Consider the following 12,806-nt stretch of genomic DNA (forward strand, 5'->3'; position numbering starts at 1 on the left):
GCATGGACACCCACAAACCTTTTACCTTCACCCCTCCTATTTTTGCTGAAATTGTTTTTGTTGCTTACATCTGAGTGGCACATTTAGTTTACCTCTAAGTCATTAGAAAAGTAGTATAGAACGTGCTCTGGGGATTTAAATTAAATGCTACTAGCGGGCCTGCTGCACTTATTGTGCCACCTGCTTAAATAGCCCTTTAAAACATGTCCCACGTCTGTCATTGTAGCCTGAAGGCAATTTTAAACTGCTAACTTTCGATTTATGAACAGTTAAACATTTCATGTTTGGGTCAGAGAAATCGTAATGTTAAGCCCTTTTTTATAGTAATGTTGGATTTTAAGTTACAGTTTTGAAAATGCCACTTTTAGAAAGTTGGCTTTTTTGTGCCCTAACTATTACGTGCCTGCAGCCGGTTCCTGGGTCCAATGATTGGGTATTGTTGGCAGTTGGATTTTGTTTATTCCTCACAGACAGCCACACAATAGAGGCGTTAGGGCCCATATTTATACTTTTTGACGCAAAACTGCACTATCGCAGTTTTGCGTCAAAAAAATTTGCGCCGTCTAACGCCATTTGGATGCGCCATTCGGGCGCCGTATTTATGGAATGGCGTTAGCCGGCGCTAGCAGACCGGCGCTGCCTGGTGTGCGTGGAAAAAAACCACGTAGACCAGGCAGCGCCGGCGTAGGGGGAAAATGGCGTTAGGGCGTCTTAAAATGGGGCAAGTCAGGTTGAGGCAAAAAAATCGCCTCAACCCGATTTGCGCTATTTTTTTCAACGCCCAGACGCCATTTAAATGACTCCTGTCTTAGTAAAGACAGGAGTCATGCCCCCTTGCCCAATGGCCATGCCCAGGGGACTTATGTCCCCTGGGCATGGTCATTGGGCATAGTGGCATGTAGGGGGGCACAAATAAGGCCCCCCTATGCCACCAAAAAAAATTAAAAATATAAAAAATAATACTTACCTGAACTTACCTGAATGTCCCTGGGGTGGGTCCCTTAATCCTTGGGTGTCCTCCTGGGGTGGGCAAGGGTGGCAGGGGGGGTCCCTGGGGGCAGGGGAGGGCACCTGTGGGCTCATTTTGAGCCCACAGGCCCCTTAACACCTACCCTGACCCAGGCGTTAAATAGTGGCGCAAATGCGGGGTTTTTTGACCCGCCAACTCCCGGGCGTGATTTTTGCCCGGGAGTATAAATACGACGCATTTGCGTCGCCGTCATTTTTTTAGACGGGAACGCCTTCCTTGCATCTCATTAACGCAAGGAAGGCGTTCACGCCAAAAAATGACGCTATTTGCCCATACTTTGGCGCTAGACGCGTCTAACGCCAAAGTATAAATATGGCGTTAGTTTTGCGCCGAATTTGCGTCGAAAAAAACGACGGTAATTCGGCGCAAACGGAGTATAAATACGGGCCTAGGTGTGCCTGGATGGGACATCAATTAGCAGGATGGGGAGGAAGATCTGGGCAAAGCCCCACTTTCAACTGAACAGGCTGTGCCCTGCCTTCACCCAAAGGACCACTTCATTGGTCCTGGAGCAACGGCAGGGTAGGAAGGAAACTACCAGCACTTCAAGGGGAATTCTCTGGAAACATCTCCTAGTAAAAGTTTGGAACTTATAATCAATGGTCACCTTCCCAATTTTTTGGAGACCACTAATTTACTGCACAAAAAACAAACTGGATTTTGTTCTGGTTGCATACAGAGACGGTGCTCCAATTGGCCACAGAAGATCTCAAAAAGACATTGGACCAGGGAGGATCCGCTGGGCTCATCCTCCTTGACTTGAGAGTGGCCTTTGACACAGCCTCACACCCACTTTTATTCAGCAGAGGTTGGGGTAACGGGTAAGGCACTAAAGTGGCTGTCCACTTTCCTAGAGAACAGGAGCTTTCAGGTGAGTTAGAGGACTTTCCTTTCAGAGACATATCAGCTTAACTGAGGAGTGCCACAGAGCTCTTCATTAAGCCCTAGGCTTTTTAGTGTGTATGCCCTCCCTCTATCCCACATCATCTGTAATGTTGGGTTTTCTATGGTGTCATATGCGGAGGACACTCAAATCGTATTGTCCCTATTACCAAACATTGACTCAGTATCAGAAAGCCTCACCTCCTTCCTAGAACAGGTGTCCAGTTGGATGACAGCAAGTTGCCTTAAGTTAAACGGGGAAAAAACTGAGGCCATGGTGATCAGAAACAACTCCTCACTTTTGAACCACGTTAGCTGCTCCCCATGTTTAGGAGAACCATCCCCCGCAAGTTAAGAGCCTGGGGGTTCTTACCAGATAAAGATTTGTCAATGGTTGCACAGTCAAGGAGATTGGTAGGAATATGCTGACACTTAAGTGGCTCCCCCTGGAATCTAGAAGGATAGTTGTTCAAGGTCTTATACTGTCTCGCATCGACTTTGGCAAATCTTCATACTTTTATCAAAACATTACAGGTCATTCATAAGGCAGCGGCATGGATATGGAGGGTTGGTGAGATTGTTGAGGTGAAAATTTAATTCACCAGTGCGCTGATGTAACAACAAAGGAACAGGCAAGTGAACAAAGATCACTGCAAAAATCTTTGCGAGGGTCAGCGGCATGATATACAAATATTCCTGTAATCTTAATTGTCGGGCAAAGTTGCAATAAAAAAAGGAATCCTTCAAATCTAGGGGTGGTGTCTTCAGAGAGCATTCAAGACAAGGTGGAACAATAAATCACTTTGTCACCCCCTCACCCCTCCCAGCCCCCCCACCCACCCCAGGCTTATGGGCTATGGGCTCTATTGCACCTGTGTATGTTATAGTTGGAAAATATCGTATCCTAGATATCAGGACCAGAGGACTAACTTTGCAATGTTTCATTAAGAAACAATAAATCAAGTGTGTGAGTTTCAATTAATTGAAGATTTCATATGTTTGGGTAGACCTGACAGCCTTTGGTGTGGCCTTCTCCTAAACTTTTTCCCATCCCATCTCCCAAATGCTGAAATTAATTATTTTTGGCATTAGGACTTTGTACACTTCACCTCTTCTAACCAATGCTACAGTTATTGTGTTCTCTCCTTTTAACATGGTGAAATTGGCTGACACCCAATTGGCACATTTAATTTAATTTACTTATATGTCCCTACTAAATTGGTACTAGAAATACTTAGGGCCTGAAAATTAAAGCTACTAGGGGGCCTGCAATCCTTATTGTGCCACTCACTGACATAACCCTTTAGAACATGTTCAGGCCTGCCATTGCTGCTGATGTGCATTTTAAATACCAATTTGACCTGGCAAAATACATGTCTTGCCAGGCCTGAACCTCCTTTAAAGTATGCCCTGAACAGCCCATAAAGCAGGTTGCATTGTAGTTTAAAGGTTGGAGATGTACTTACTTTTAAGTTTTACGTGTCCTGGTATCCATACTTCATTTTCACTCCTGTGAGGATTACCTTTTCCATAGCATAACACTGGTTCACCTTATTACATTTAATAAAGGCTAACATTTGATTGGGAACTAGTAGAACTCTCGTGTTTTGTCTCAAAGAGTTGTAATTTAAAAACATATTCAATGGTAAAGTTAGATTTTAAGTTACACTTCTGAAAATGTCACTCTTAAAAATTTGACATTTTCTTGTCCTATTTGGTGCCAGCAGCCTGTGTCCTTGGTCACAAGACTATGAATAGTTGGCATTTGGTTTTTGTGTATTCTTTCCAGCCAGTGAGACAAAAGGAGGGGTGCAGGTTTTGGCAGGATGGGCCCTTCTGCCAGGATGAGTGGAGTGGAGTTGTTCCCTGCTCCACTTACATTTCAAAGGGCTGTGTCCAGCACACTGGCCAAGGAACTTGACACTAGCCTTTTGTCACCCTGGACTACTTGGAGCCTGGGCTGGGAAACTAAGAAATGTTCCAGAATCAGTATGGGGAGTGGGATAGCCCAAAGGTTTCTCCCACTTCAAAGGCTTGCCAAAGTATAAACAGTGGACCCTCAGACTAGCTCTTCAGTACACTGCGGAACCTGCAGAGGACCCACAGAAGAACTGCTTTGTACTTCAGAGGTCTGTCCTGTTGATTGAGGCCTGCTTTCTTCCTCAGAGGACTGCCCTACTACTGTCTAAGGACTGCCCTGCTGCTACCGGTCTGCCTTGCTGATTGAGGCCTATCTTGCTGCTTGATCCAACGACTACCAAAGTGACTAAAAAGGCTAGTTGGCTGGCTTCTTATCTGAGCTACAGGAACATAATAAGCTCCACTGACCTTGAACTCTGTACCTGGACCCTGCCTGAAGTAAGTCCTGACCCTCACAATTGGTGCCCAACCAGTCGACGACTTTTGGAAGTGGTGCTAAATAGCCCTGGGCGGAGTGAACGGAGTCCGGCTTCGTGGAGTCCTCCTGAATGCACCCATCTCGGAAGCGCTAAGCAGGGTCAGGAATGGTCAGCCAGGCCAGACCCCGCTTAGCGTTCCTGAGATGGGTGCTTTCAGGGGGGCCGTAGGCGGTGAAAGCTGACATTTCAGGCCTCTTGTGTACCGGCCTGTCGGGCAGGCTGGTGTACATGAGGCCTGAAACTGCAGCTTTCTTTCACTGCCTACGGCCCTAGTCTGAATTCAGGCCAGGGCCTTAGCTGTTGTGCTCTGGCCTGCCCTGTGTGCACAAGAGGCCTCAGACTGCAGCTTTCACTGCTTACGGCCCTGACCTAAATTCAGGCCAGGGCTGTAGGAAGCAAAAGCTGCTGTTTCAGTCCTTGTTTGTGCACCAGTGTGCACAAACAACGACAAAACAAAGAAAGAGACGAGGACTTACCTGGATCTTCCCCGGGGACCTCCTCTCCTTGTTGTCCGATGGCAACGATGAGTTCTCTTCAGCGTCTGCCTCCCTCCTCTGCTCCGGTGTGCGCTGCAGCCCAGTTATGTCTGCACTTGAGCTGTGCAGCCCATACCGGGCTGCAGCGCGCACCGGGTGAGCTCAGCTCCTCTGGCGGGGCTAGCGGAGTTTTGTGGATAACTCCGCTTTCCAAGAGGAGTGCAGAGTTCCAAAAACTCTGATAGCTCCACCAGCGGATCGGAGCTCCCTGCACACCACTAGTGCTAAAGGTGCTTCTCCATCCAAAATCTGAAACTTGTGACTTGGAATTGTATTCACTAAAAGTGACCTGAGACCGTACAGAAGACAGGGCTAGCTAATCCACCCAAGGTGCACTGCCAGTCGGACTGACTTTGCTGGACCTCCCTCTACATTCCTCTCCATAGCAGCAAATACTGTTCACAGAGATCTTTTGATTGCGGTCCAGCCTTGTGCAGCCCTCGTCAGCTACTGTCTGCAGCTTCCTCTCGCTTGAGATTTTCGACTTCCGTACAAGTGACAAAGTCCAAGCATAGCAATCTTCATTACAACTTCGTCCAATGGCTCATCGATGACAAAGCCTTCTGCTCAGACTGTGCTGGCTGCCTTGCTCTGCTGAACTTTACCTTCTCTGGAACTTTTCCTAACCTTTTTTCTAAGTCCAAAGGAAAGGCGAGACAGGGTCCAATCCACCTCGTGTAGCCAAATCACGCTTTATCGAGGTCGACCTTAACTTTTGACTATGCCCCAGTCTTATGTGACCAGATACCCCTCGGTAAGTGCTTTGATCTTTCAGTTGCTATTTTTCACTTAAAACTCATAACTATGGTTCTACTGTTTGGATTTAATTTGTTTGGGTGCCAATTCCTTTATTAAACTGTTTCCATTTTTTAAAATTGTTGTGGGATTTCTCTTGTGGTGCAATTTCACTTTATTACTGTTGTTTGCTGCATAAATACTTAACACAGTGCCTCTAAATTAGGCCTGATTGCTTTTGTGCCACGCTAACAGAGGGTTAAACCCAGGTTAATTAAGTGACTTTTGTGGTACACACAGATAGGGATTGTGGTTGTTGCTTGAGAACTGTCTTCAACAGTCCCCCGTCCCCAAATCAAAATCCTAATTTCTTACCGTAGGGATTGCACATTTAGTTAATAATAGGAAAGCATAGTAGGTTTAGGATTATAAATATCTCTAATATTAGGCCAAAAAGGTGAAGGGTTGTGGTAAAAGTGTGAGACCTTAGTGCTTAAAAATCTAACTGTACTTTATATGTACTACAAGAGACCCAGATTTGTCAAAGATGGTGTCAGGATTGCTTACTGCAAGATCATGAGGAGTTGAGTTACTCCACTGTGTATGATAAAAGATGATGGGGGAGATTTAAGAGCTCCTAGCGCCACTGGAGCATCACTTTTCTTGACGCTCCAGTGGCGCTAACCACTTTTTATGGCATTACGCTTCCTTGTAAATATTGGCCTCTCCAACACAGTTTTCTGCAACAGAGGAGTGTGCAATGGGTGTTGCAGTGGCCGTTCCACTGCAATACCTATTGCTTTTGACGCTGTCCCAGATTTACGAATAATCGTAAGCTTATGGCAGCGCCAAATACTAACCCCACCCAAAGGGTGGTGTTAGCATGGCAAAACGAGAAGGAATGCTTTTATTCCTCTTCGTTTTTTGCTTTTCCTATATGTGCTGCATTCTGCCCACATAGAAGAGGCAAAATGCCATGGGTAATTGTTTAGGGACACCTTCCTGCACATAAATCGTTCCAAAATGAGGCTTTGGTACTTCAATGTGTGCTGTATTTCGCAGCACACATAGAAGTGCCATATCGCCATTATAGATTATGTGCAGGAAGGGACACCTTCCTGCACTTAAACAGTCTATCCCCTCAATGCAGACACCTTTGCACTATGGTGCAAGGATGCCTGCGTTGGTACAGACAGCTTAATTCGGCACCAGCGCAGGGGGAAACGCAGGGGTGTGCCGTATTCCTGTAAATACGGTGCATCCCTGCATTTCAAAAGCTAGCACAGCTCTGCTATTTTTTGTGCAGCACCGCGCTGCGTCACTTTGGCATAAATTAGGGCCAACGTTTGATGCATATTTGGGCAGCATCATCAGTACATCACCAATGCTGGGCACTGTTTGGTGCAGAAGGGCTTGACTTTGGTGCTTCCACTGCTCATGATGTGCTGAATTGCAGAAGGTGAACCCTGCCATGCAGGAAGACTGTGGTTTGAGAGAAATGATGATTTGTCATTGAATAAAAACTCAAGTGGGCAAATAAAATCACCAAACTGGAGGCTAGCTGCTACTACCACAGACTGAAGGCCCTCCTATAATATACTACTAAATATAAAGTAACTAAATTAAGAGTGATAAAATACAACATGTAAAATGAATAAAATCAAGAGGTGACTCTTTAAATATGGCAGCCAGTATCCATCTTGGAGCCAAACACCTCCATTAGTACAAATCATTGTGGAGGTTGCAGCAGTGAGAGAGAATCTTACTTCCTCAAAGGAAAGACTCAGAAGTTATAGGAGAGGTAATATTGAGGGCCTCATTTACAAGGAGCGTGCTTCACCGCTGCGTCATTTTTTTTGACGCACACCAGAATCTAACTCCATGGTGTGCTGAATTGTAAATTTGGCGCAAGCATGGCATTAGTTACTGTTGGTCCATGGCATTAAAAGTTTTGACAAATTGCTGCGCTGCGGATGCGATGCATTATTTTTTGTAAATGAGGCTGTCAAACTAGAGTTGTCTTTGCAGTGTACCTCCGCCTCAAAATCAAAAGTTTCCCCTTCTACAATGGGAGAATTAGAGGCAGCACAAATACATTGCTCAGTATTGGCTGTTTTGTTATTTAGGGTCCCGATGCTTGTGCAACAAAGTTAGAGTGAAGAGGAGGATTTTTGCTTCTTGTCATTACAAGTCATGTGCCGAAGAGAAACACTCTTCCTTTTCTGAACTGCAGTGCTAGCAGTGATGGGGCGATGGAGACTAGGCCCAGCCAAGCACTTCAGCCTCTTATGGACCTCAAACAGACCTATCATTGGCCCTGACCTCGCCTAGTGTGGCCTGGGCATGTCCCACACACCGAAATTTGGTGGTGCTTTATCTAGCACTTGCTGCATGGAAGTTACCTTCTTCCTTCAACTTTTTACATCTAAGGGGGGGTGTTAGACCTGACAGCCTTAGTGTGGTCACCCCTAACCTTTTACCTGCCTGCCTCTCTCCACTTTTTAGATACTGTTTTTGTTGGTTTTAAGACTCTGCACACTTTACCACTGCTAACCAGTGCTAAAGTGCATATGCTCTCTCCCTCTAAACATGGTAACATTGGATCAAAATCAATTGGATTATTTAATTTACTTATAAGTCCCTAGTAAAGTGCACTATATGTACTCAGGGCCTGTGGATTACATGCTACTAGTGGGCCTGCAGCACTGATTGTGCCATCCACTTAAGTAGCTCCTTAACCCTGGCTCAGGTCTGCCATTGCAAGGCCTGTGTGTGCAGTTTCACTGCCAATTCGACTTGGCATTTAAAAGTACTTGCCAAGCCTAAAACACCCCTTTTTCTACATATAAGACACCCCTATGGTATGCCCTAGGTAACCCATAGGGCAGGGTGCTGTGAAGGCAAAAGGCAGGACATGTACCTGTGTAGTTTACATCTCCTGGTAGTATAAAACTCCTAAATTCGTTTTTACACTGCTGTGAGCCCTGCTTCCTTCATAGGCTAACATTGGGGCTACCCTCATATACTGTATGAGTGGTTGCTGCTGATCTGAAAGGATTAGGAAGGTCATATTTAGTATGGCCAGAATGGTGATACAAAATCCTACTGACTGGTGAAGTTGGATTTAATATTACTATTTTAGAAATGCCAGTTTTAGAAAGTGAGCATTTCTCTGCACTTAAATCCTTCTGTGCCTCACAATCCACATCTGGCTGGCTTCAGTTGATAGCTCCCTTGTGCATTCACTCAGACACACTATCAAAGTATAAACACCTTTCCCTCCTATATCCTTCTACATATAAAGAAACTTACAAATCTTTCTAGACATCTATATATCTTTTATTATACATGAAAAACATTTAAATCTTTTTACAATGTAAAACTAAAATATCATAGGACAAACATAAGGACAAAAAGACAAACAAACCCATAAACAATCATAATCGCCAATCAACCCCACTCCATAATACTCACATTCAAACCACATATACGAATTTTCACATATCACTAAACTCAGTTCAACAATTATAAACCCGCATCACATGTTTTCTTCTCTTTATTGTTTGGTCCAAAATGATCACAAACAATTTAAATACAATCACATTGAAAATATCAATACTTTGAATTTTTATGGGTGGCTTTAATCATAACACATATAGGCGGTCATTACAACATTGGGGGTAAAAGCAGCATACCGCCGTGCAGAAGACCGCCAACACACCGCCGTGGAAAACCGCCACAGCCATTATGACCCACAGCACGGAATCCGCCCACACAAGTCCGCCACAGCAAAGGTCAGTGATAAACTGGCGAAAACAAAACCTCCACCGTCACGCCAACAGAAATACGCCTTCACAATCACGACACACAAATCCACGTGGCAGTCTTTTAACCGCGGTATTCCATTGGCGGTACACACCGCCGCTCTTAAAATACACACACATTTACAAAACACTGCCACATTGGACAATTCGAAATACACACACACGATACACATACACACACCACTCCCTCACACCCAATACAATATATAACACACACCCACATCACCCACAAACCCCTACGACCAAAAATCACGAAAGAAGGACAGAGAGAGACACCAGCATCAACAATACTAGCATCCACAGGCACACAACACCATCACCCACATAACTTCCACGCACCTCACACTACACGCCACTACATATCAGCACACTTAGCACACCACCCCACACATCACCTACGCCACCCCATGGCACGGCAAAGACACCCCAGGTTCTCGGAGGAGGAGCTCAGGGTCATGGTGGAGGAAATCGTCCGGGTAGAGCCACAGCTATTCGGATCACAGGTGCAGCACACCTCAATTGCAAGGAAGATGGAGCTATGGTGAAGAATAGTGGACAGGGTCAACGCCGTGGGACAGCACCCAAGAAATTGGGAGGACATCAGGAAGAGGTGGAATGACCCACGGGGAAGGTGCGTTCAGCGGTCTCAAGACACCACCTGGCGGTTCAGCGGACTGGCGGCGGACCCCCACCTCCTCCCCCACAACTAACAACATGGGAGGAGCAGGTCTTGGCGATTCTGCATCCTGAGGGCCTCGCAGGACTAGGTGGAGGAATGGACTCTGGTAAGTCAAATCTTAACTATTACATCCCCACTCTACCTGCATGCCAGCACAAACTCCCACCCTCACCCCATCACTCTAACTCCTCACAAATGTCCCAACATCACAAACCACACATCCTAACCCCAAGCCCTGCATGCAACAACAAATCATGGACACCCATCACTAAAGCATGCCCACTGCACATACCCATACACCCCCCTGAACCATCATCACACAAGGTCTCACACAGGAATGCATGCACTGGGGTACACGGTCACCCACCCATTGCACACCATGCCACACACAGATGTAATAAACATTCTTTTATACCCCTGCAGGACCCCTACCCAACGTCACAGGACAGGAGGGTCCACACATGTCCACACCACCAACCGAAGAGGCCCACAGTGATGACAGCACCTCTGTCCAACTGGATCTAGATGACCAGCCCGGCCCATCGGGGACCTCAGGACACTCGGTTTCCCACACCTAGTCACAGGCCACCACAGAGCTTCCCCCCTCTGGAAACACCAGCACAGCACCCACCCAGCGGGCCCATACCTCCATCCCCAGGAGACGTCAATCAGCGGTGTGTCCACCACTACAGGGAACCCAGGCTAACTCACCACCCCAACAACAACAGGGACCTGCGGGCAGTGGTAGTGGGCACACGGTCCAGGGGACGGAGGCCCAGGAACACAGGGGAACTGGGAGGGCTGCTGTGCGACAGGGGGCGGACAGGCCCAGGGAACCCACTCTCCACGAGGCCCTCTCCTCCATCATGGGAGTCTACCACCACTCCCAGGAGACGATGGCAACCGTACTGGCCAACTTTCAGGAGACCCAGCGCCTGCAGGAGGAACAGTATATGGGCTTCAGGGAGGAACTCAGAACCATCAATTCCACCCTGGGCACCATCGTAGGGGTGCTGAAAGAACTACTCAACACCAGGAGGGACACTGTGGCACTACAAGGGGCCCCTGACACTAGCCTGGACGATGAACTGCCCACCACCTCCGCCGGCGCTAGTGGACAGGAGGCACCGCCACAGGACCACCACACCAGCACCCCACCCCCTGCAGAGGGAGAACCACCTCGCAAACGGTCCCTGAGATCCAGGAACAAGACAGAGAACGATGCCAAGACCCCCGCCAAAAAATTAGACCACCCTGATTGTCATCCTACTGTCCCACTTTGTCACCCTGTCCATCCTTAAACTGGCCCAGCTCCACTTCCTATGCCCATTTGGGCAATGCACCTGTGAGACTAATAGACTGGGCTCTGCCATGGACATTCCTCCGCCATCACCCCTCACCATTTTGCTACCCCCTCCAATTTTGAGCACTAAAATAAACACCCTTAAAGCGCAAAACAATCTGGAGTCAGTCTGTGATTTCGAAATACTGTATTAGCAATAACTGTGGCAAAAAGCTCTTCTATTTGTAATGTCAACATACCTATGTCACACAGCTCTAGTCCATGAGGAATCAAAGCAGATGTCACACTGTGGGACCCAGATCTGTGAAATCGTAAGGGAAAGTGACAACTCAGTGACCATACACTGGGTGAAAACGACAGACAGTACAGAGGTAGTAGTGTTTAAGTACATGTAGTAGGCAGGTTTGTATTCTTACCTGTGTTTCACTGGAAATATTGCTGGATTACTGAGTCCCTGGTGTCCATGTCTTCTTCCTCTGCTTCCTCGTCTTCACTGTCCACAGGCTCCACAGCTGCAACAGCACCGCCATCTGGACCATCCTCCTGCAGAAAAGGCACCTGTCGTCGCAAAGCCAAGTTGTGAAGCATACAGCAGGCCACGATGATCTGGCACACCTTCTTTGGTGAGTAGAATAGGGATCCACCTGTCATATGGAGGCACCTGAACCTGGCCTTCAGGAGGCTGAAGGTCCGCTTGATCACCCTCCTAGTTCGCCCATGGGCCTCATTGTAGCGTTCCTCTGCCCTTGTCCTGGGATTCCTCACTGGGGTCAGTAGCCATGACAAGTTGGGGTAACCAGAGTCACCTGCAAATGGCGAGGGACAACTGTTAGACACACACTAACCTGGAGGGATATCCCCAGACCCAGACAACCATTCCCACTGGCTAGCTTCCAGGTGCTCACCTAATAGCCACACATGGTGCCTTTGGAGTTGACCCATCACATAATGGATGCTGCTATTCCGCAGGATGTACGCATCATGCACTGATCCAGGGAATTTGGCATTAACATGGGAGATGTACTAGTCGGCCAAACATACCATCTGTACATTCATCGAATGATAACTCTTCCGGTTTCTGTACACCTGTTCACTTCTGTGTGGGGGGGGGACCAAAGCCACATGTGTCCCATCAATGGCACCTATGATGTTGGAGATATGTCCCAGGGCATAGAAATCACCTTTCACTGTAGGCAAATCCTCCACCTGAGGGAAAACGATGTAGCTCCGCATGTGTTTCAGTAGGGCAGACAACACTCTGGACAACACGTTGGAAAACATGGGCTGGGACATCCCTGATGCTGTGGCCACTGTTGTTTGAAATGACCCACTTGCAAGGAAATGGAGCACTGACAGCACCTGCACTTGAGGGGGGATTCCTGTGGGATGGCGGATAGCTGACATCAGGTCTGGCTCCA

This window comes from Pleurodeles waltl, chromosome 4_2 (genome assembly GCF_031143425.1).
Source record: "Pleurodeles waltl isolate 20211129_DDA chromosome 4_2, aPleWal1.hap1.20221129, whole genome shotgun sequence".
NCBI classification, from domain to species: domain Eukaryota; kingdom Metazoa; phylum Chordata; class Amphibia; order Caudata; family Salamandridae; genus Pleurodeles; species Pleurodeles waltl.